The following is a 25,813-nucleotide window of genomic DNA, read 5'->3' as shown; positions in this document are numbered from 1 at the left end:
CCACACCTACTACAGTAGTGCAAGTTTATATGCCAACTAGCTCTGCAGATGACGAAGAAATTGAAGAAATGTATGATGAAATAAAAGAAATTATTCAGATAGTGAAGGGAGACGAAAATTTAATAGTCATGGGTGACTGGAATTCGAGTGTAGGAAAAGGGAGAGAAGGAAACGTAGTAGGTGGAAATGGATTGGGGCTAAGAAATGAAAGAGGAAGCCGCCTGGTAGAATTTTGCACAGAGCGCAACTTAATCATAGCTAACACTTGGTTTAAGAATCATGAAAGTAGGTTGTATACATGGAAGAACCCTGGAGATACTAAAAGGTATCAGAGAGATTTAGGAACCAGGTTTTAAATTGTAAGACATTTCCAGGGGCAGATGTGGACTCTGACCACAATCTATTGGTTATGACCTGTAGATTAAAACTGAAGAAACTGCAAAAAGGTGGGAATTTAAGGAGATGGGACCTGGATAAACTGAAAGAACCAGAGGTTGTACAGAGTTTCAGGGAGAGCATAAGAGAACAATTGACAGGAATGGGGGAAAGAAATACAGTAGAAGAAGAATGGGTAGCTTTGAGGGATGAAGTAGTGAAGGCAGCAGAGGATCAAGTAGGTAAAAAGACGAGGGCTAGTAGAAATCCCTGTGTAACAGAAGAAATATTGAATTTAATTGATGAAAGGAGAAAATATAAAAATGAAATAAATGAAGCAGGCAAAAAGGAATACAAACGTCTCAAAAATGAAATCGATAGGAAGTGCAAAATGGCTAAGCAAGGATGGCTAGAGGACAAATGTAAGGATGTAGAGGCTTATCTCACTAGGGGTTAGATAGATACTGCCTACAGGAAAATTAAAGAGACCTTTGGAGATAGGAGAACCACTTGTATGAACATCAAGAGCTCAGACGGAAACCCAGTTCTAAGCAAAGAAGGGAAACCAGAAAGATGGAAGGAGTATATAGAGGGTCTATACAAGGGCGAAGTACTTGAGGACAATATTATGGAAATTGAAGAGGATGTAGATGAAGATGAAATGGGAGATACGATACTGCGTGAAGAGTTTGACAGAGCACTGAAAGACCTGAGTCGAAACAAGGCCCCCGGAGTAGACAACATTCCATTGGAACTACTGACGGCCTTGGGAGAGCCAGTCCTGACAAAACTCTACCATCTGGTGGGCAAGATGTATGAAACAGGCGAAATACCCTCAGACTTCAAGAAGAATATAATAATTCCAATCCCAAAGAAAGCAGGTGTTGACAGATGTGAAAATTACCGAACAATCAGTTTAATAAGCCACAGCTGCAAAATACTAACACGAATTCTTTATAGATGAATGGAAAAACTAGTAGAAGCCGACCTCGGGGAAGATCAGTTTGGATTCCGTAGAAATACTGGAACACTTCAGGCAATACTGACCGTACGACTTATCTTAGAAGAAAGATTAAGGAAAGGCAAACCTGCGTTTCTAGCATTTGTAGACTTAGAGAAAGCTTTTGACAATGTTGACTGGAATACTCTCTTTCAAATTCTAAAGGTGGCAGGGGTAAAATACAGGGAGCGAAAGGCTATTTACATTTTGTACAGAAACCAGATGGCAGTTATAAGAGTCGAGGGAAATGAAAGGGAAGCAGTGGTTGGGAAGGGAGTAAGACAGGGTTGTAGCGTCTCCCCGATGTTATTCAATCTGTATATTAAGCAAGCAGTGAAGGAAACAAAAGAAAAGTTCGAAGTAGGTATTAAAATCCATGGAGAAGAAATAAAAACTTTGAGGTTCGCCGATGACATTGTAATTCTGTCAGAGACAGCAAAAGATTTGGAAGAGCAGTTGAACGGAATGGACAGTGTCTTGAAAGGAGGATATAATATGAACATCAACAAAAGCAAAACAACGATAATGGAATGCAGCCGAATTAAGTCGGGTGATACTGAGGCAATTAGATTAGGAAATGAGACACTTAAAGTAGTAAAGGAGTTTTGCTATTTGGGGAGCAAAATGACTGATGATGGTCGAAGTAGAGAGGATATAAAATGTAGACTGGCAATGGCAAGGAAAGCGTTTCTGAAAAAGAGAAATTTGTTAACATCGAATATAGATCTAAGTGTCTGGAAGTCGCTTCTGAAAGTATTTGTATGGAGTGTAGTCATGTATGAAAGTGAAACATGGACGATAAATAGTTTAGACAAGAAGAGAATAGAAGCTTTCGGAATGTGGTGCTACAGAAGAATGCTGAAGATTAGATGGGTAGATCACATTACTAATGAGGAAGTATTGAATAGGATTGGGGAGAAGAGAAGTTTGTGGCACAACTTGACCAGAAGAAGGGATCGGTTGGTAGGACATGTTCTGAGGCATCAAGGGATCACCAATTTAGTATTGGAGGGCAGCGTGGAGGGTAAAAATCGTAGACGGAGACCAAGAGATGAATACACTAAGCAGATTCAGAAGAATGTAGGCTGCAGTAGGTACTGGGAGATGAAGAAGCTTGCACAGGATAGAGTAGCATGGAGAGCTGCATCAAACCAGTCTCAGGACTGAGGACCACAACAACAACAACAACAGTTCTGCAAGGTTCGCAGGAGAGTTTCTGTAAAGTTTGGAAGGTAAGAGACTCGGTATTGTCAGAAGTAAAGGGCAGATCGCGAGTCGTGCGTGGGTAGCTCGGTGGTAGAGCACTTGCCCGCAAAAGTCAACGGTCCCGAGTTCGAGTCGCGGTCCGGCACACAGTTTTAATCTGCCAGAAAGTTTTTAAAACATTCTGATTTGTTTACGTACTTACACGAATATGTAATAAAAATGGGGGTTCCTATTTAAAAACACGCAGTTGATATCCGTTTGAGCTATGGCAGCGCCATCTAGCGGGCCAACCATTGCGCCATCTGGTTTCCCCCTTCAAGTTAGAGGTTTACTTTCTTTTTAGTTGATGCGCTGACCATTGGTACTTATCTTAATTTTTTTGTTTGCTTACTTTTTTTTAATAATAATAACGGTCGCTGTGGGTTTGGGGGGCAGGGGTAGGATCTCGAGATTTCGCCATGGTGTCCCCTGCACTCCCAAACTACGAAGGAAGGGTAAGTACCGAGAAGTCATATTTTTTATTTTGTTGTTATTATGTGTGGTTCAAAAATGGCTCTGAGCACTATGGGACTCAACATCTGAGGTCATCAGTCCCCTCGACTTAGAACTACTTAAACCTAAGGACATCACACAAATCCATTCCGGAAGCAGTATTCGAACCTGCGACCGTATCCGCAGTGCGGCTCCGGACTTGAGCGCCTAGAACCGCTCGGTCACCGCGGCCAGCGTATTATGTGTGTATGGATTTATTTGTACACCTTTTACTTGCTTTTATTTTTATTTTTGTTTTATGGCAAAATCAATGTAAGTCTACAAAGAAAAGGACAGAATAAGAAACAAGGGAATCGTCTCCAGGGGATTAGAAAGACTGTGGCGTTTAGCGATCCCTGCCGTGTCGCGCATTCAGTTTGGTACGTCTTCACAGAAAGGTGTACTAGTCTGGTTCTGCATATTCAGAGTCTTCAGTTCTTGTATGTGTGCCATCCTCCTACTGCATAGAGGGACGCTGCACTCACTATCTAGGTAATTTGAAAAGAACTATTGAAACTATTGATACTTCGGGTTGAGTACAATTTTAGCATGGCTTTCTTGCAAGTAATTCTGGAAGTCCAAGATGTGGTGTCATTCTGAAATATGTGATGAATCGCGTGTCCTTTGATCCATGTGACTGTGTTGATTTTTGAACGAGGGCAGTAGGTATCGTCCGGGAAAAGGAGGGCCTGTGTAGCTATAAGCGCTGGAGTCAATCAGAGAATATAGACCAGAATTTCTCGACCCACGTGCTAGATGCTACTCGCCTCTCCACAGCAAAGACATCTGCATCTACATCTACATCTAAATGGTTACTCTGTAATTCACACTTAAGTGCCTGGCAGAGGGTTCATCGAAGCATTTTGATACTACTTCTCTATCATTCCGCTCCGAACGGTGCGTGGGAGAAAGGAACACCTAAATCATTCCGTTAGAGCTCTGATTTCTCTTATTTTATTATGATGATCATTTCTCCATACGTAGGTGGGTGTCAACAAAGTATTTTCGCATTCGGAAGAGAAAGTTGGTCATTGAAATTTCGTAAATAGATTTCGCCGCAAAGAAAACCGCCTTGTTTCAGTGAGTGCCACCCAAACTCGCGTATCATATCAGTGGCGTATCATATCAGTGACACTCTCACGCCTTCTGCGCGATAACACGAAACAGGCTGCCCTTCTTTGCACTTTTTCGATGTCCTCCGTCAATCCTACCTGGTAAGGATCCCACACCGCGCAGCAATATTCCAGCAGAGGACGGACAAGTGTAATGTATTCTGTCTCTTTAGTGGGTTTGTCGCATCTTCTGAGTGTTCTGCCAACAAAGCGCTGTCTTTGTTTCGCCTTCCCCAAAATATTATCTATGTGGTCTTTCCAATTTAAGTTGCTCGTAATTGTAATTCCTAGGTATTTAGTCGAATTGACAGCCCTTAGATTTGTGCTATTTACCGTATACACAAAATTTATCGGATTTCTTTTAGTACCGATGTAAATGACCTTGCACTTTTCTTTGTTTAGTGCCAATTGCCACTTTTCGCACCATACAGAAATTCTCTCTTGATCATTTTGTGACTGGAATTGATCGCCTGATGATTTTACTAGACGGTAAATTGCAGCGTCATCTGCAAACAACCTAAGGGGGCTGCTCAGATTATCACCTAGATCATTTATGTAAATCAGAGGGCCTATGACTCTACCTCGCGAAACGCTAGATATCACTTCTGTTCTACTCGATGATTTACAGTCTCTCACTACGAACTGTGTCCTCTCTGAGGAGAAATCACGAATCCAGTCACACAACTGAGACGATACTCCATATGCACGCAATTTGATTAATAGTCGCTTGTGAGAAACGGTATCAAAAGTCTTCTGGAAATCTAGGAATATGGAATCGATCTGAGATTCCTTGTCGACAGCACTCATTGCATCATGGAAATAAAGAGCTAGCTGTGTTGCACAAGAACAATATTTTCTGAATCCATGTTGGTTATGCATCAATAAATCATTTTCTTTAAGGTGATTTATAATGTTCGAGTATAGTATACGTTCCAAAATCCTACTGAAAATTGAGGTCAGTGATATGGGTCTGTAATTCAATGGGTAATGTAATTCAATGGTTTCTTGAATATTGGTGTGACCCGTGCTACTTTCCAGTCTTCAGGAACAGATCTTTCGTCAAGTGAACGGTTGTATATGATTGCTAAGAAAGGCGCTATTGTGTCTACATACTCTGAAAGGAACTTAATTGATATACCATCTTTTCGGAAGACTTGCCTTTCTTAAGTGATTTGAGTTGTTTCGCGACCCCTATGATATCTACGTTTATGACACTCATGCTAACAGCTGTTCTGGTTTCGAATTTTGGAATATTTACTTCGTCTTCTTTCGTAAAGAAATTACGGAAAAGTGTATTTAGTAACTCCGCTTTAGTGGCATCATCATCGGTAACATTTCCATCGCTATCTCGCAGACAATGTGCAGGCGTGTCCAGCATTCCGCAGGTCTGCCTTGTTGATCCAGTGGAGTCTTGATTGTGTCACCTGCTTGCAGTTGACTGTTATGCACCATGTGGACTAAACATCCATCAGGTCCGTTTTCCATTCGATCTTCCATCGTACGTGTGGGTGTTTCCATTATGACATTAGGGGGTCAAGCCCTTTGGAGGACACGATAAATGTCCTGCATCATCATATGGTGCGTTGCTGATACAGTGAGGTGAACATAGCTAAATTCGACGTAAGGACGGCTTAGATGGCATAAAGGGGTGCGAATGATTCGTGTCGTCACTGGGGGTGCGAGAGATGATGGCTAAAACGATTTAAGGAGGAGGCTAATCAGTCCTCCACAGCATAAGTTGAGTTTTCGTGAAGACGACATGAACGATGCCGAGTGCCCTCGATTTGAGGGGAGGCTGAGGGATCCGTAATTGACCTTGAATATCATGCCAGTGGTGACGAAAAATCCGAAGGCTGCTAACAAACATCGCCAACTGTGGCTTGCATGGGTGAGATCTGGACCAGGTGAGCGAGACGAGAAGCCAGGTAGGTATCGACAAAGTGTGTTCATTTACTGATGACCATGGCTCGCAACCACTGGTCGGTGATGACAACCCTGGTGTGTTGTCAAAAACGTTCAATGAACATTTACAGTGCATACAGTTATTACGCACTGTAAATGTTCATTGCACGTTTTTGAAATCTTCGGAAACGCCATTTTAGACTTTATTACGATGATTTGAAAATGGGTCTCGGCACGAAGCTAGTCATCGAAGGAATAAAAAGTAAAAGTTTGCAACTTGGACTGGTTTTTCGTTCTACCGATTAACCGAAGTTGCTGACCCAAGCTATTCAAACCCACTGGAAGTTCGTGTCATGGTTTTCGTCGATGCTAGTGTGAAGCAAACAGTGAATAAATCTTGCAAACCACTGCCATCCATTCTGAATCCAGTGGTACCAATGAAGGACCTGGAAAGCACGAATTCGTATGATATCACTGCTCGGCTCACTCTGTAGTCCACAGAAAGCAATAATTTGTGAATCACTTTTTGGTTACGATTTCAAAAGGCTGCTGAAGAGCTGAATTTCAAATTTCCTCACTTCACCATATGAACTGCTGAAATCCATGGCTGGAAGCAGACCGATTAGGCGTCGTGATCCATATTCCCTATACAACATGGTTCCAATTACTAGAACGTGAATGACCTTGGTAGGGTCGCTGATATCAGTGTGTGGGCAATAGCTTGGAATTCTTTCTTAGCTTTGTCTTGCCACTCTTCATCTTCTTTTCTTATTTCAACAGTGCTGGTTTTAGTGTCTAACATCAACTTCAAAGAATCTGGGATGTCGTTTTTCACACTACTTAAAACATGTCAGGAAAGAGATTCTTATCCACTGTGTACACTTTTGACGTGATGTCCTCACATATGATCTCTGCAGCTATTTTCACTACCTGCGTATGTTCGTCGTTCGTATCAGCTTCCCTAGATTCTTACCGATTATTGGTCAGAATGTGTTTCGAAAGCATATTGTTGATGGCTGGAGTTGATTGCTTCTGGGAACCACAATTATGTCATCTCTAAATATTTCATAAAACTTTGCAAGTATATATTTCTTTCTGGCGACAACCACTTTATATGTTTGCTAAATGTCTTCTAGTGTGAATTGACACAAGTTCTCAATCTCTTCCATCCAATCGACGATGAGGTCAATACACTCAGTCTTCTCAGTTATTTCAGCACTTGCTATCTGGTCCTGAGGTTTTGAATGTCTTGAAGAAGATGCACAGAGAAAGAAATGCGTGCGGCAGGAAGCTTCCTCCTGCTGCTACTAAATCTGTTTCAGTGCCGAGCTTCCTTAAAACATCTTCACTCCATTCAATTTCTGTACCAGCAGCAGCCATCCTTATACTTTCTATGGTCTCCAAGTTCATTACGAGGTGCATACTATCTTGCCTGTGTTTGTTTAACTTACTTTGTGGGACCTTAAAGGACACAGAATCACCCTTCTCACAATAAATACACAGTTCCTTGAAGTTGAACTTGTTCACTTTACCTCTTGTCATACCTTGTGGGATTTTTTACTTGTATTTCAGCTTTGAGAACAGTTGACTCCCTCGCGTAGACACCTTTTCGACACTTCTCAAGAACAAAAACAGATGGTTGACGCTCCCACCCAGTATGATGGCCATCTTGTCTCCTCTTACTGGCATAAATAAAAGTTTTCCGTGCCTTTTCCTTTATTGTAACCCTTCTTCATTATTTTCGACACCACCACATATGAAACAAATGCGCCCACCATATCAAGTCAACTTGCCTACATGTCACGTGTTGCATAATTCATACATGTCGTTGTAAAATCTTGCAAATGGGAAACTATATTAAGTTAATAACAGCAGCGTCGCTAACTGGGGCACACGAAATGGCCAGTCGTTTGGCTCCGCTCCTCCAGAATGGGATTTCTCAAAGCAACAAAGGGGGACTCGAATTGATACACTACTGGCCATTAAAAATGCTACACCACGAAGATGACGTGCAACAGACGCGAAATTTAACCGACAGGAAGAAGATGCTGTGATAAGCAAATGATTAGCTTTTCAGAGCATTCACACAAGGTTGGCGCCGGTGGCGACACCTACAACGTGCTGACATGAGGAAAGTTTCCAACCGATTTCTCATAAACAGCAGTTGACCGGCGTTGCCTGGTGAAACGTTGTTGTGATGCCTCGTGTAGGGAGGAGAAATGCGTACCATCACGTTTCCAACTTTGATAAAGGTCGGGCTGTAGACTATCACGATTGCGGTTTATCGTACAGTGACATTGCTGCTCGCGTTGGTCGGGATGCAATGACTGTTAGCAGAATATGGAATCGGTGGGTTCAGGAGGGTAATGCGGAACGCCGTGCTGGATCCCAACGGCCTCATATCACTAGCAGTCGAGATGACAGGCGTCTTATATGCATGGCTGTAGCGGATAGCGCAGCCACGTCACGATCCCTGAGTCAACAGATGGGGACGTTTGCAAGACAACAACCATCTGCACGAACAGTTCGACGACGTTTGCAGCACAGGGACTATCAGCTCGGAGACCATGGCTGCGGTTACCCTTGACGCTGCATCACAGATAGGAGCGCCTGCAATGGTGTACTCAACGACGAACCTGGGTGCACGAATGGCAAAACGACATTTTTTCGGATGAATCCAGGTTCTGTTTACGGCATCACGATGGTCGCATCCGTGTTTGGTGACATCGCGGTGAACGCACATTGGAAGCGTGTATTCGTCATCGCCATACTGGCGTATCACCCAGCGTGATGGTATGGGGTGCCATTGGTTACACGTCCTCGGTCACCTCTTCTCCGCATTGACGGCACTTTGAACTGTGGACGTTACATTTCAGATGTGTTACGACCGTGGCTATACCCTTTATTTGATCCCTGTGAAATCCTACATTTCAGCAGGATAATGCACGACCGCTTGTTGCAGGTCCTGTATGAGCCTTTCTGGATACAGAAAATGTTCGACTGCTGCCCTGTCCAGTACATTCTCCAGGTCTCTCACCAATTGAAAACGTCTGGTCAATGATGGTCGAGCAACACGCTCGTCACAATACGTCAGTCGCTACACTTGATGACCTGTGGTATCGTGTTGAAGCTGCATGGGCAGCTGTACCTGTACAAGCCATCCAAGCTCTGTTTGCCGTATCAAGGCCGTTATTACGGCCAGAGGTGGTTGTTCTGGGTACTGATTTATCAGGATCTATTCACCCAAATTGCGTGAAAATGTAATCACATGTCAGTTCTAGTATAATATATTTGTCCAATGTATACCCGTTTATCATCTGCATTTCTTCTTGGTGTAGCAATTTTAATGGCCAGTAGTGTAAGTACTGGTTAGTACGAGGGTTGCCCAGAAAGTAATGAACCGCATTTTTTTCTTCAACATTTCTTTATTGAACATAATGAGAATTACACACACGAAAGAATGGTGTTTTACCTACCTAATGCGGTGCATTACTTTCTGGGCAACCCTCGTACTTCTGGTACAAATACAATAAACATTCTGTGCGCATCCATTTATGACAGACGCGTGCAAAAACTTGGCGAGTAAACCTGATCAGTATCGCGATTAACATTAAAACCAAGGGAAAACTGCTGGTATTACAGAAACTGGAGTGCCTTATCATTGTGACTGCTATGGGCAGCACAAAGCCGACATACCTCAAATGATGTTTTGGCAGACGCCACGATCTGATGTCCTGTCTTGTAGCACAGACTCATCAATGCCTTAAGAAACTTTTAAAAATGAATCTGAACGTCTGCAAAGCCAGAGGAGCTGGCTGGCCCGCATCGGAAGACGACGTGTCCACACAAAAGAGAGCTGGGCGCCAGCCAACAGTGAGCGTAGGGGCGCGGCGGCGTGCAGGGGGTGCGGAGATGATCCTACCGCCGAAGTGGCGCTAGGGTGGTCTATAGAGCGGCGATTACCGAGAGATGCCACAATGCATATATTATTTCTCCCCCTCCCCCCTCCTCCGCCTAAGTCCTTATTAGGAAAGTTGGTCAGCCGATGACTTGTGACGAGTTGTTTTCTATAAAAAAAATAAATTATTGTTATTTTCGGGTTTAGCCCACTAAAGTCCACGAATACGCGAGTGCCCCATCATGTTTTCTCCTCTCCCCCCGCCCCTTACGGTCGCCTATGACCGAAAACACAATTAATTAATACAATAACTATAAATTACCAACGTGAATTATTAAATTAATAATTAGAGTTAACTACCCAGGTACGAAGGTACTTAACTAAATTGCCCTTATATTTGAATTTTTAGGCGAATATGGATGATATGGGATTCAAAAGTAAGTGGACTTCTCAAAAATGTCTTAGAAAGATTTTAGCGCCACAAATGATTTCACGATTTTATTGGTATCTATGCACAGGGTGAAACACGTATGTAACGTAGCAGCGATGGTGAGGCATGATAAAATCTTTGACCAGAGAGCCTATTATCGTGGTTAGTCTGCGCTTGACCGCGCGAGAGTTGCCAGCAGTACTCTGTCGGTAGCAGTAGTCGAGTTCAGTCGCGTCTAGTAGTCGGTCGGTAGTAGTCGTCGTGCGAGCAGTCTGTCAGTGGGCAGTCTGTGAGCAGTGCAGTATGTCGCTAGTAGCAGTCGAGTGCAGTTGTGTGTGAGGAGCCGGCGGGCATCGGCATGGCATTCTGGTCAAGATACAGGACGAGGTATATTATTTTAAATGCGCTCAGCTAATAATGTAAATTAACTGTAACTAATTTGTGCAATAATCGCCCCAATAATAATTTTGATTTCAAAGCAATTTTCAACAAAAGAACCAGTTAATTGAACCAACGATTTCCTTCCATTTCCTTTAAAGAAAAGTTTCAGTTAAATTTCAAAAAAAAAAATTTAAAAAAAAATAATACTTGCGATGCAGTTCCTCCAAGCCGTGGCCAACAATAAGAGCAGAAACCTGACATGCAGTTATACTGAGGTAAGAAATTAATTCTGATTTTTGCACAGGGCCAAAGACCGATATTTCCGTTTAATTGAGTTATCATTATCACTGAAGTTTCATTAGCATTAAATTGTCTCTCATTATTTTCGTGAGAGTTTACACCTTGAGTCAGATTGCGATTCTCATTTTTTATTGTCATTAAATTCAATTGCTAGGGAGGTTACGTTTGGCTCCCATTTCTATTAAAATAATATCATTAAATTTCTGTGGGGAGGTTACACTTGGCGACACCCAGTCCAGGATCGTATTTCGTTGAGAATCTTTTGAAAAACAGTCAGATATCTGCTCTTATTTGCTTAGATATAATTAGGTTTTGGCGCAACGCTTTTACTAATATTGTGACTTTCTTTCTACAGGTCAACGGCAATTCTTTGCTCTGTTGTATTTGTGTGTTGTTTTTGCATTGTGCTTATTTGTTTTGTGAATAATTGTGACTATTGTAAAAATGCCGCGAAAGACTGTGAATAGTGTATCGCGAGGTATTTTGAATGAAATTACCGACTTAAACAGCGTGACCGATAGTAATTGTGACACGCAGTGTAATGATGACAATCAGTGCGTTACAACCAATAATGATGATTTTTATCTTAATGATGAACAAACGAACTCAATTGTCTCCTCTGTTAACTTGACGACAATTGATGACGCGGGACGCCCTATTGTAATGAGCGATACCCAGCCTAACACACCCGATTTGGAAAATTCAAGTAACGTACAGAATAATATTTTTAATGAAAATGAACAGGATACACAAAGTACGCCGGATTTATTTAATTCCGAAATAGTGACTGATAGTGTACATTTGACTGGTAAACCTTTTTGTAAAATGCAGAATGACCAAATGGTTGCACAAAACGTGACAATTGCACATATACCACCACACAGCACTGAGAATGCAACAGCTACTTTTGATTTGAATCAATTTATGGCAGTAATGCTACAGTTTAAGAACGACCTTATTGTAAATTCCAAACAACAGAATGAAAAATTAGACAAACAAAGTGAAGATTTTAAACAACTTAGGGAACAGAACAAACAGTTAAGTGAAAAATTAGACGACAATTCCAGACACTTAAATGAAAAATTAGACGACAATTCCAGACAGTTAAATGAAAAATTAGACAATTCCAGACAGCTTAGTGAACAAATTAGAGCCGTTGCCGCGCAGTGCCATGACACTAAGGAATAGTTGCGCGTGGAAATTGAAGCTTGTTCAAAAAAAAAATAGCGAAGAAATTAGGTCTGTTGCTTAGGAATTAAGGGAAATGCAAACAGCCGCAACAGAAACACTTAGAAACGAAATTAACGGAGTCGCTAGACAATGCTCTGAAAAGGCTACACAATTACGCCACGAGTTTAAAACAATGACAGCAGAACTTTAGCGCACAATGGACGCAAAGATAGACGCGAAATTCGAACAGCAGAACACTCAGATTGACGAACGCTTTAATCTTCACATACAAAACAGTGATACGCGTTTTCGCAAATTTAGTCAGGATCAAAATAAAGTGAAACGTCAAGTCATGGAAACAATCACTGCTCAGAGACAAGAAGACAAACGTAAAATGTTCGCGAAAGCGAAGACGTATGTAGACAATAATATTACTACAGTGTCCGACAAAATTAATACCATAGAACAGTTGAACGCGGAATTACGTGATGAAATTTCTGATCTTAAATCAAAAACAGATACACACACAGTAAATATTCAAACAGTGACAGACAGATTCGAACAATTAGAACTAACACAGGATTGCGATGTCATCAAAGCTGATGTTAAAAAACTGAGCGAAACTACACGTAAGTTGCAAAAACAGATTAATGCGTCCGATTCTAAAACCGATGATCAGGCAAAAATACTGACTGAAAAATATGATGAATTAGCCAGTCGTATTGATGCTATTGAAAGTAATAATGATAATAAATCAGACGATACTGCACCGATTTCATTTAACCAAACACCTGAATTTCAAAATTTACAGCAGACAATTAATGAGATCGATTCGTCTAATAACACGTTGCGTAGAAAATTGTCGAGTTTACAACAAGAAGTAACAGGGATGAAAAACATTTCAGTTAATAACATACCACAACAGACGCCACTTTATGAACATTTGTCAGACTCACGCAGAGCGTGTAATTTGGGTAATCTACAGAGAGTACGGGACTTAGATTCCGAACAACCACAGTTCAATAGATTCTCTTACAATCCTGAACCTGTTCCATCACACAGAGACGATAATTTTGATTACAAACATTTTCTGTCAGTGAGAAAGTTTATAAAGTGTTTAAAAACGACAGAACACAGATTCACCCACTGGATTGGATACAACAGTTTAGCTTTGCTTTTCCACCGACTTGGCCTGTAACACATAAACTTGAATTTATTTGCAGTTTTTTGGAAGGCGAACCGGCAACTCGTATGAGACCGATCGCGAGACAATGTTACTCGGTAGAGGAATTTCAGAATGTTTTTCTGTCAGCGTACTGGTCGAAGACGACACAGCGTGGAATTAAAGATCAGCTAATTAGTTTACCAAATTATGAGAACTCCAATTTTCCCAGTGTGACGCAATTTTTTGAGCATATGGTCCAACAAAACCAGTACCTAAGTGAACCGTACAGTGAATCTACACTTATACAATTATGCATTTCCAAATTACCACGGTCATTACGAGTGTCACTTCTAACGGGCCAGTAAAAAGAAAACATTTCAGCATTCAGAGATCTTTTACAGCTTTTAGAAGTGCAGCAATCAGACTATTCTTTCGTAAACAAAAACTTCACATATAACAACCAAGGCCAACAAACGTACAGCAATTATGATCAGACGCGTAATTTTAATAGAAAAGGTAACAGACGCTTTAGGAATGACAACTACCAAAACTTTGATAACAGCCAAAATTCTAATTATCAATATCGTCAAAATTTTCAGCAACAGGCACATACTTTAGCAACAATAGAGGTGTTTCACAACAACAACATCAAAACCAGCCGGTTAGCATACCTAACCAACAATGGAATGCACAAGGTCAACCAGGCTTTAATGTTTCGCCGCGTGCACGTATAGTCCCTGATACAACAAATAGTAACGCACGGCAGCAAGGAAACAACTACGTACAGAGAAGACAGTATTTCAATTCCTATCGCAATACACCGTATAGGAATGACTATCACGACAGACGTAAAAACGATGAGCATAATTACCAACATACGTTTAATAACAGTCGGTCTTACCAGCGACAAAGTAATCAACAAGAACATATTCTCATGAATGAACCCGACAGTAGGTACCATCCAGAGCGTAATACGTCTGGAAGAAGTAATAGAACTGTTCAAATAGTAGAAATGCCACAGCATCCTCCTGATAACAATAACACGTCAGATAGAATCTGACTAGATACTGTACAGAACGCATCTTCCAATAAAACAAGCACTACCTTTGACACGCAAAATGTTGTTCACGAAAATGTAATTACTTTTGACGACATCAGAGACACTCTTTTGCAGGAAAGACCAGTTGTTCAGAAATCCATTTCACATCCTGTCATCGAAATTAAAATTGGTTCATCGAAATTTTCAGCAGTAATCGATTCCGGATCACCTATATCAGTAATAAATGAAGAAACTTTTAACGAGTGCAACAAAGAGAATACGTATCCTACATTACCATTAGGCAAAATGAAAGTAAAAGGAGCAGTGTCGAGTAAAGGAGTAGACGTTAAATTACAGACGCATTTATCATTTTGTATCGCAGGTCACACATTTCACTCAAATTTTTGGATAGTTCCTTTATTGACGACAGACGTAATTTTAGGTACTAATTTTCTCGTACAACACGATGCAGTGGTTGATTTTCAAAATTCTTATTTAATGCTAAAGGACGAAAATGTACAATTGGCTTTAGAGTTTCAGTATTCATTGTCTGCGGAAGAACAAACAATTAACCGCACAGAGGTCATTTCCGCAACACGCAACATAGACTGTAATTCTACATTGTTCACGGATACGTACGTACACAACTATAATACTCCAGACGAAGCTGACTACGACGTAATACAGATGATTTCTGATAAGGTTAAAGAGAGCAGTGCAAATACAGACGACGAACGCACTCAGTTACACAAAATTCTTTTACAGCAAGCTCCAGTTTTTGACAACATTCCTGGTACTATGTCCGGTTTTATGTATGAATTTCAAGTGAAACAGCACCACACATTTAAAGCAAAGCATTATCCCATTCCATATATTCACAGAGAACAAGTTAAAAAGGAATTGCAGGATATGCTTGATCAAGGAATTATAGAACCGGCAGTTAGTCCGTACATAAACCCGTTACATATTGTTAAGAAAAAAGATGGCTCACTTCGCCTCGTACTTGATTCACGTCACATCAATGACATAATTATTAATGAAACAGATCGACCACAGACATTAGAAGAACTACTGCGGAAATTGCATGGTACGGCTATTTATTCTACACTAGATTTGAAATCGGGATTTTGGCAAATTCAACTTCATCCGAACTGCAGAAAATATACAGCTTTTCTCTGTTTTGGCGACTGTTATCAATTTTGTAAATTACCGTTCGGCTTAACTATTTCTTCTGCAGCTTTTATTCGCGGTTTGAACACAATACTTCCGACAGAACTTAAGGACAGAATTACGACGTATCTAGACGACATTCTTATCGCAGAAGCTAACTGGTCTGAACACAATCTGATTCTTGAACAACTGTTACAAACTTTTCATGCACAAGGACTTACAGTTAATCTTAGTAAATCGCACTTTGGTAAAACTTCTATAAAATTTCTTGGACACGTAATTTCAGCAGAAGGCATTGCACCTGATCCGGAAAAACTTCAAGCTCTACGTGACATTACTGTTCCTACGACGAAGAAGCATGTACGCAGTTTTTTGGGCTTAATTAACTTTTTTCGTAAATTTATTCATCACTCTGCTTTAGACACACCCAGATTATGCCAATTAACAGGTAAAAACAGTATTTGGTCTTGGGATAAGCAAGCACATTCTGAATTCATGAGCCTGAAACATGCTCTGTTGAATGCACCACTTTTATCACACCCAGATCTTGCTAGAAATTTTTCCATTGCCATCGACAGTTCTAACACGGCTTTAGGCGTACATATTTTCCAGAAAATTGAAGAAGATGGTTCAATAGTAATTAAAAACATCGCATTTGCAAGCCGCATTTTGTCACCTGCTGAGCGAAATTATTCTGTTACAGAACTTGAAACATTATGTGTTGTATGGGCTTTTACGAGATTTCGGCACTTTCTTTATGGCAGACATACCACCGTTTACACAGACCACAGAGCGATACCATTTTTACTTTCGGCTAAATTCACTCACGACAGATTAAGCAGATGGAAACTTTATTTACAGGAATTTAATTTTACAATAGTTCACATTCCCGGCACACAAAATGTTATAGCAGACGCACTATCGCGTTCTCTGAGCAACAATCAGCAAGACGTAGCAACCAACTTCTGCAAAGCAAATTTCAGTGTCATGTACATTCAGCAAGTTGCATTTGAAAACTTTATTTCATCGTCATTACAGGACATAGCAAAGGAGCAAAATAAAGACAACGTGTGGAAGGAAATTAAACACCTTTGGCAAGATAGGAATAATGTTACGATTAGAAACCATTACACTGTACGCAATGACATTCTGTTTCGCCGCTCTCATCCTGACAGCAACAATTGGTTATTATGCATTCCTGACGAACTGGTTAACAAATTAATCTGGTACACTCATTTAAGTTATGCGCATTACGGAGCACGAAAATGTTTTCTTATACTGAGACAGAACTGTTATTTTACCAACATGGAGAAACGTATACGACGAGTTTTAGCGTCTTGTAAAATTTGCCAGTAAGCTAAATCAGACACCACTTCACATATTCCTCCTTTATATCCCATTGTACCTGTTAAATTAAGACATATGGCCGCAGTAGACATTTTTGGTCCGATTCCGAGAACTAACAGAGGTTTTTGCTACATCTTTGTCGCTGTTGAACTCACTTCAAAATTTGTTACTTTCACTCCGTTACGCAAAGCTACTGCTAAAACTGTTTCGAAAGCATTTGTAAAACATTTTCTATTTCATGTAGGGCATGTGATGAAAGTAATTTCTGACAATGGATCTCAATTTCGTTCTGGCATTTGGACACGCATGTTACGAGCTAGAAACATTTCTCCGATTTATATATCCAAGTACCATGCTTCTTCGAACCCTTGTGAACGGTTAATGAAAGAAATTGGTAAGCTGTGCCGAATATACTGCCACAAAAGACATATTGATTGGGATACACACATACTCTCGTTCCAAGATGTAATTAATTCCATTCATAAATGAATCCACTATGCTATCTTCGTCTGTTATACTGAAAAACGTTGAACCACCAAACAAAATTAAAGAATTAGTAAACTTCCCTAAATGTCGTCGACTAAGACACCACGAAATAATTGACATTGCGCTGAACAACATCAAACGTGCTGCAGAGCGCCGGAGAATACAGCAAAAACAGGTTTGTACACGCCACGATTTTCACGTTGGACAGAAGATATTAGTACGTACACACTATTTATCCAGCAAATTAAAAGGTAAGTGCAATAAATTTGAACTTCTATACGCAGGTCCATATCGTATTCGCAGCATCCCTCACCCCAATGTTGTACACGTCGAAACTTTGAGAACCAGAAAATAGAAAGGCAACCACCATTGGTCAAATATTAAACCGTTTATTGAATGAAGACACGTTATGATTCGACACACTATGATGCCATTTACTAATTTTTTATGACCACTTATGCAATTATATTCACATGACTAATTACTGATGATTATCGTATTTTTTCTTGGCAAGTGCCCGGCAAGGTAAGGTTAGCAGGTCGCTTTTCTTGTCGTTACACATCAAACCGTGCACATTTTCCATTTTTTTGTGTATGATTGTATTCCAGTTTTGTTTATATGCACTGTGAAATAGTTAAGATATAACACACACCAGTTGACTTTGACATTTTTGTTGCCCTATGATATCTCAACATCGTGACTGTTTTACATTTTTCTTTTTGCTGCTGCATTGTGATATTCTCTGTACATTTTGTCTTTGAACACTGTCTATGCTTTTGACATATTACGTTTTCTGTCATGTTATGCTGTATGGTTAATTATGTAACCATAAACCAGTCATTATTTAATGGGTATATGATTTAAATGCAAGGCATCAATCCCTGTTCATCAATTTCAGAAAGAAATGATGCGTGTAAGAAATAAATTCAACAGAAATGGGAATTTCACCTACGGAATAAACGAAAGAAGATGCAATAACTTTATGAGGAAGAGTAAATGGATCAGGATTAACAAGCATTAACAAGAATATACTATACTCATCGTAGAATAGCAGTCTTAACTAATTTTTCTTTCAGAATACAAGGCGATTGATGCAGGCTGTCAGACAGAACTACACATCTTAGTTTTAGTGATGAAATATGCTAGAGATAAGGAATAGTTGTATAATGAGTAATGAAGTGATTTTTTTTGCAGATGATAATGAATGCTGATGAATAATGATGAAGGATATGCTGTTATGAATAATGAAGTTTTTCTTTATAGGTGATGATAATAATGAAGTTATGATAATATGGATAATGAAGTGATTGATAATGAAGTTTTTTCTTTACAGATGAGGATAATGTTGAAGTTATGTATTTATGCTATGTAGTTATTTAAGTATTTGTTGCAGTTTGCTTTGACAGCAGGTGTTATATTGCATAGTAGGATGACGGAAAGTTTTGGAAAGGACAGCTATGGAACACATTTTTATACACATTTCACTACCTGTTAATTCGAAGTTCACTACTTTTCAGCATAGTATGTGCTTCTTCTTTCAGGTCAATAATCCATTTTGTATTTTTTTCCAGGAGAAGCTTTTCATGATACTTACTAAACCTGTTACTTATTATACCTGTTCTAGTACTTGCATTTTTATTTTTATTTTTACCCATTTGTGTCTATCATTTATAAATGTGATCACATATACTGCCTTGTTACATAACCTTGCTACAGCTGACTCATGACGAATGACGTTACCTATCCTCATTTGCAACAATAGGTCAAAAGCAAATATTGTTATGCCTCAGCAATTAATTATCGATCCCAACGCAATGCATTGCTAACAAAAAAAATGTATTACCAGTCCTACATAATGTCACTAGTTTATGATAATTCAGAATAATACTGATTAGCTCTGGATAGTATGTCACTTGAGTAATGACTTCTTAATGAGACAAAAAAAGTATATATATACACTCCTGGACATTGAAATAAGAACACCGTGAATTCATTGTCCCAGGAAGGGGAAACTTTATTGACACATTCCTGGGGTCAGATACATCACATGATCACACTGACAGAACCACAGGCACATAGACACAGGCAACAGAGCATGCACAATGTCGGCACTAGTACAGTGTATATCCACCTTTCGCAGCAATGCAGGCTGCTATTCTCCCATGGAGACGATCGTAGAGATGCTGGATGTAGTCCTGTGGAACGGCTTGCCATGCCATTTCCACCTGGCGCCTCACCTGGACCAGCGTTCGTGCTGGACGTGCAGACCGCGTGAGACGACGCTTCATCCAGTCCCAAACATGCTCAATGGGGGACAGATCCGGAGATCTTGCTGGCCAGGGTAGTTGACTTACACCTTCTAGAGCACGTTGGGTGGCACGCGATACATGCGGACGTGCATTGTCCTGTTGGAACAGCAAGTTCCCTTGCCGGAATGGTAGAACGATGGGTTCGATGACGGTTTGGATGTACCGTGCACTATTCAGTGTCCCCTCGACGATCACCAGTGGTGTACGGCCAGTGTAGGAGATCGCTCCCCACACCATGATGCCGGGTGTTGGCCCTGTGTGCCTCGGTCGTATGCAGTCCTGTTTGTGGCGCTCATCTGCACGGCGCCAAACACGCATACGACCATCATTGGCACCAAGGCAGAAGCGACTCTCATCACTGAAGACGACACGTCTCCATTCGTCCCTCCATTCACGCCTGTCGCGACACCACTGGAGGCGGGCTGCACGATGTTGGGGCGTGAGCGGAAGACGGCCTAACGGTGTGCGGGACCGTAGCCCAGCTTCATGGAGACGGTTGCGAATGGTCCTCGCCGATACCCCAGGAGCAACAGTGTCCCTAATTTGCTGGGAAGTGGCGGTGCGGTCCCCTATGGCACTGTGTAGGATCCTACGGTCTTGGCGTGCATCCGTGCGTCGCTGCGGTCCGGTCCCAGGTCGACGGGCACGTGCACCTTCCGCCGACCACTGGCGACAACATCGATGTACTGTGGAGACCTCACGCCCCACGTGTTGAGCAATTCGGCGGTACGTCCACCCGGCCTCCCGCATGCCCACTACACGCCCTCGCTCAAAGTCCGTCAACTGCACATACGGTTCACGTCCACGCTGTCGCGGCATGCTACCAGTGTTAAAGACTGCGATGGAGCTCCGTATGCCACGGCAAACTGGCTGACACTGACGGCGGCGGTGCACAAATGCTGCGCAGCTAGCGCCATTCGACGGCCAACACCGCGGTTCCTGGTGTGTCCGCTGTGCCGTGCGTGTGATCATTGCTTGTATAGCCTTCTTGCAGTGTCCGGAGCAAGTATGGTGGGTCTGACATACCGGTGTCAATGTGTTCTTTTTTCCATTTCCAGGAGTGTATATATAAAATAATGCTTTGTAACTGGCTAATAACTGCCACTGTTTATTGTAATGAGACTATTTATAATGCCCATGATTATTAATGCTATGATTGTAATTAACTGATTTTTAATAATGACTTCTTAATGATCTGAATAATACTGAATGAGGAACAATGTTTTATACTATTCGATACTTGCTGGCCACTGAGTGCCAATAATTAATGTCGCTAAATGAATTACATTATTAATTATGCCATTAATTAGCTCCTGTTTTCAATGATGATTTTCATGTTCTATTACTGGCCACTGAGTGCCAATAATTAATGTCACTAAATGGATTATGTTATTAGTTATGCCATTAATTAGCTCTTGTTTTCAATGTTGACTTTTCATATTTTGGTAAATGGCCAATGAGTGCCAATAATTTGTATCACTCAATGTATTATGTTAATGCTAGGCCAATAATTGACTCTCCTTTTCAATTAAGACGTCTGATGAACATTATTCTGTCATACTAAATATGCTTTGTAACTGGCCAAGGACTGCCACTGTTTATTGTAATACGATTACCCATGATGCCAATAATTTAATTTTATGAACATTATTCTGTAATACTGCATACTTGGTACAGAAATAACTAGGCTATGAATGCCGCAAACTACTGCTATAATTCTCAATATTATGTGACTTAATGTCCTTCACCTTATGAGCTAACTACCCCGAATTACTGGAATGTCGATTTGTCCTGTACATCCTCATGATCATGGAGCACTATATTTGGTTTTTGCACTATTTCTACGTTGGTGTGCCTTATAAGAGCGTGGTGTTGACACGACATGCTGTCCACCACCGTGAGCGATGAAGACGTTATTATGGTCGCACTGTTTGGTGTACCTAGTGTACTGCCAAAATGAAAACATGGAACATTACTACGACAGTTCAGTGTCTTGGCTATGCTGATAAATTCTGATGGGAAAAGAACTTCAAATTGTGTCACTTGGTGTTGTACTTCTGTGGAAAGATATGGACTTTCAGAACAGCTGTGTGCAATCTAAAGTGCTACAACCATGATGCAATCCTTCCCTTTCCTATCCTAATAGTGAAAATCATTTTTTGCTAACATCATTTATGTTCATGGGTTATACATTTTTTTCGATTCGCTGAACTCCAGTGCGAGTACACTTATAGCACTTGTCGACATGATTTTTTGCCATTATGTTTATTTGTTGTGAAAATGCTAAAGACATTTTTTCGATTTGTTCTGAAGTACAGTATATGTGCACTCTTGTCTTTTATATTGTATATACATTTTTATTTTGATGATATGTTCTGAACTACAGTGCATGTGCACTTATGTTATGTGTTAATATGTTTTCTACTGAACTTCAGTGCCTGTGCACTTTTCTCATTTTTCAATATGATTTGTACTCATTCTGTATACCTTTTATGATTTCCTGATATGTTCATTACTTCAGTGCATATGCACTTATGTCATTTGCTACTCATTGTATATACATTTCGTCATTTGCTGATATGTCCTCAACTGCAGTGCATGTGCACTCATGTCACTTGTCAACATGATTTTCTACAATTCTGTTTATTTGTTCTGAAAATGCTACAGAATTTTTTCAGTGCGTATGCACTCTGTTATCTGTCAAATAATTTGTATATACATTTTTCTGATTTGCTACTATGTTTTGTACTCATATCTTGTCTTTGTCTGAAATGTTTTGTACTCGGTGCGTGTGCACCACATTTAATTTATGTACTACATTTGAATATTCTGTAAATTGTAAAAATTTCTTGCGATGGCAAGTCCAAATGACTCACCATCGCTGCCAAATTTTTGCCCCCCCCCCCCCCCCCCCCCAGTGGAGGGTTATGAAACACGTATGTAACGTAGCAGCGATGGTGAGGCATGATAAAATCTTTGACCAGAGAGCCTTTTATCGTGGTTAGTCTGCGCTTGACCGCGCGAGAGTTGCCAGCAGTACTCTGTCGGTAGCAGTAGTCGAGTTCAGTTGCGTCTAGTAGTCGGTCGGTAGTAGTCGTCGTGCGAGCAGTCTGTCAGTGGGCAGTCTGTGAGCAGTGCAGTATGTCGGTAGTAGCAGTCGAGTGCAGTTGTGTGTGAGGAGTCGGCGGGCGTCGGCATGGCATTCTGGTCAAGATACAGGACGAGGTATATTATTTTAAATGCGCTCAGCTAATAATGTAAATTAACTGTAACTAATTTGTGCAATAATCGCCCCAATAATAATTTTGATTTCAAAGCAATTTTCAACAAAAGAACCAGTTAATTGAACCAACGATTTCCTTCCATTTCCTTTAAAGAAAAGTTTCAGTTAAATTTCAAAAAAAAAATTAAAAAAAATAATACTTGCGATGCAGTTCCTCCAAGCCGTAGCCAACAATAAGAGCAGAAACCTGACATGCAGTTATACTGAGGTAAGAAATTAATTCTGATTTTTGCACAGGGCCAAAGACCGATATTTCCGTTTAATTGAGTTATCATTATCACTGAAGTTTCATTAGCATTAAATAGTCTCTCATTATTTTCGTGAGAGTTTACACCTTGAGTCAGATTGCGATTCTCATTTTTTATTGTCATTAAATTCAATTGCTAGGGAGGTTACGTTTGGCTCCCATTTGTATTAAATAATATTGTCTTTTAAAATTTTTGTGGGGAGGTTACAAGGGGTTAGCAAATTTTAAAATTTATAAACTCTGTTTACGCAGAATTTAATGCTCTATAACTCTCATTCACGGTATTTTTCATTTGGAGTTGACAGTTTTGAATTACAGGCATTGAAACATGAGCATAACTCACTTCTCCACGAAGTTCCTGAAAAATCGATTGCGGCTAAACGGCTGAACCGATTTTAACTTGTAAGTAGGTAATTCTACGTGAAGTTTTATGCCCTTTCATTCACCAAAATTTTCTGTAGGATGAATCGTTTCCGAGTTATAGGCGAAAAATTTAAAAAAGTTAAAAAATTTCATTGTGTTTCTGCTCTCAAAAGTTTAACTCAAGCCATAAACAGTCTCCGACTCATACAATTCTACCTTGGAATGCCAAACATCGATTAAAATTATTTCTAGCTTGTGCATTTTTTTTAGCGAGCGTGGCCTTCTTTCGTACTAATTTTCCTGGGTTACAGTACTTGTCCAAAGCGACGACCGCTAGTGTCAATGTATGTACTGCAACGGCGCATGCAGTTCTGTCCCACTCTCGCAAAGATCCCGTCTGTCTTTTGTACACTGCGACAGGCAGCCAACGCACCAGCCCACTTCGACTTCAATGTCCGCGAGCACCTGAACAACTCGTATACTCATCGTTGGATTGGAAGGGGAGGTCATGTCCCACGGGTAGAGCGATCGCCGGATCTCACATCTCTGGGCTTTTTCATATGGGATTACATCAAGACATTGGTACATGAAACCCCTGTAGAAACTGGTGAAGACCTGCTTGCTAGGGTCCAAGCTACCTGTCTCCTGGTACAACAGACACTAGGATCTTGTAAAGAGTGCGGCAGAACCTCATACGCCGTACCATGCATGCACTGAAACTGGTTGTCAGCACTTGGAACAATTACTAAGACCTACGATGTTGTTCCGAGGTGTACTCTGAGTATGTCCATGACGTAATAAATATGTATTTCCCACCATTGGTCCCTATCTCAGTATAATCAATTGTGGACCCACTATTGCCTGTTCCGGTTTCACCAAAATTATTGAGACACGCTGTACATGGGATGTTCCTATAGCTAGACGCATTGTGCACTAGCTTGCGACACAGTGAGGTCATCCAGATCCGGGTCGAATACACGGTGGATTAACGGGCTGTTGGTGTACTACACCGGTCTACCTGAGTGTGGTTTCATTTTGGACGAATGTTGGGCTGGTCTCCAATCTCCATAAAATACGTCACATAAACAGTTAACATATGATAGCACGCGGAACAACTGACTAATGTGTCAACAACCACAAAGTTAAATAATAAAATTAATTTAACAGTTCATAAGACGGTCGCTCCCGCCGGAGGTTCGAGTCCTCCATCGGGCATGGGTGTGTACTTTTCGTTCTTCCGTGTTTGCGATTTAAAAATTGGTTTGTTTTGGAAATCAGCATAACGCAAACACAATTAGTTTATTTTTATATTTCCCCATACATGTTTCGACACCAATGTGTCATCTTCTGTGGGTTAATTCTTTTATTTTCTGTAAAATACAATATCACATTTGCAATAATTTAACTACTGTAGGCCTAACAAATACAATATTAGTAATTTTCTTCGTTTTGTTTGGACAGTCACCTTAAAATTACATAGTTAATTGAACTGTATTATTATACATCGATTTTAGTGCTCGTTTTCGTCGTTTTATTTTTATTTATTTATTTATTTATTTATTTATTTTTTTTTTTTTTTTTTTTTTTTTGACAGCATGTCACCTGCAAACTAGCCATGAAGAAACTTATTGCGTGTTTGTGGAGAGTTGTTTCGAGGTTAGAGGTTATGTACGTTTCTGTGCTTACATTTTCCGTCCTGTTTCGTGTCCCTGGTTGGTTTCCCAATCAGCTAGTATTTAGTACATTGCTTTCATTCGGTACTTCATAAATTTCCGCTCAGTACTTCACCTCAAATGCACTTACACAAAATGTGGCGAAAGGTGATCTGAGCAGACACTTCTGGCAATATACCTCAGTGAGATGTGTCATGTTATTATCGTTGCTCACTTGCTCATCTTTGTTCTTGTGTGTGTTATGGCGTTAATTTTGAATGTGTGTGTGTGTGTGTGTGAGAGAGAGAGAGAGAGAGAGGGAGAGAGGGGGGGGGGGGAGGTGAGAGAGGGAAAGAGAGATGGGGAGAGAACCAAGAAAACAGAAGAAGATTTTTTTTTAAAAAAAAAAGAACATAACAGGAAAAAAAGTTCTGTTTTCATAAGGCT

The sequence above is a fragment of the Schistocerca serialis genome, chromosome 7, assembly GCF_023864345.2.
Source record: "Schistocerca serialis cubense isolate TAMUIC-IGC-003099 chromosome 7, iqSchSeri2.2, whole genome shotgun sequence".
Lineage (NCBI taxonomy): Eukaryota > Metazoa > Arthropoda > Insecta > Orthoptera > Acrididae > Schistocerca > Schistocerca serialis.
The sequence above is the reverse complement of the archived record's forward strand: the minus strand, read 5'-3'. Positions refer to the sequence as shown.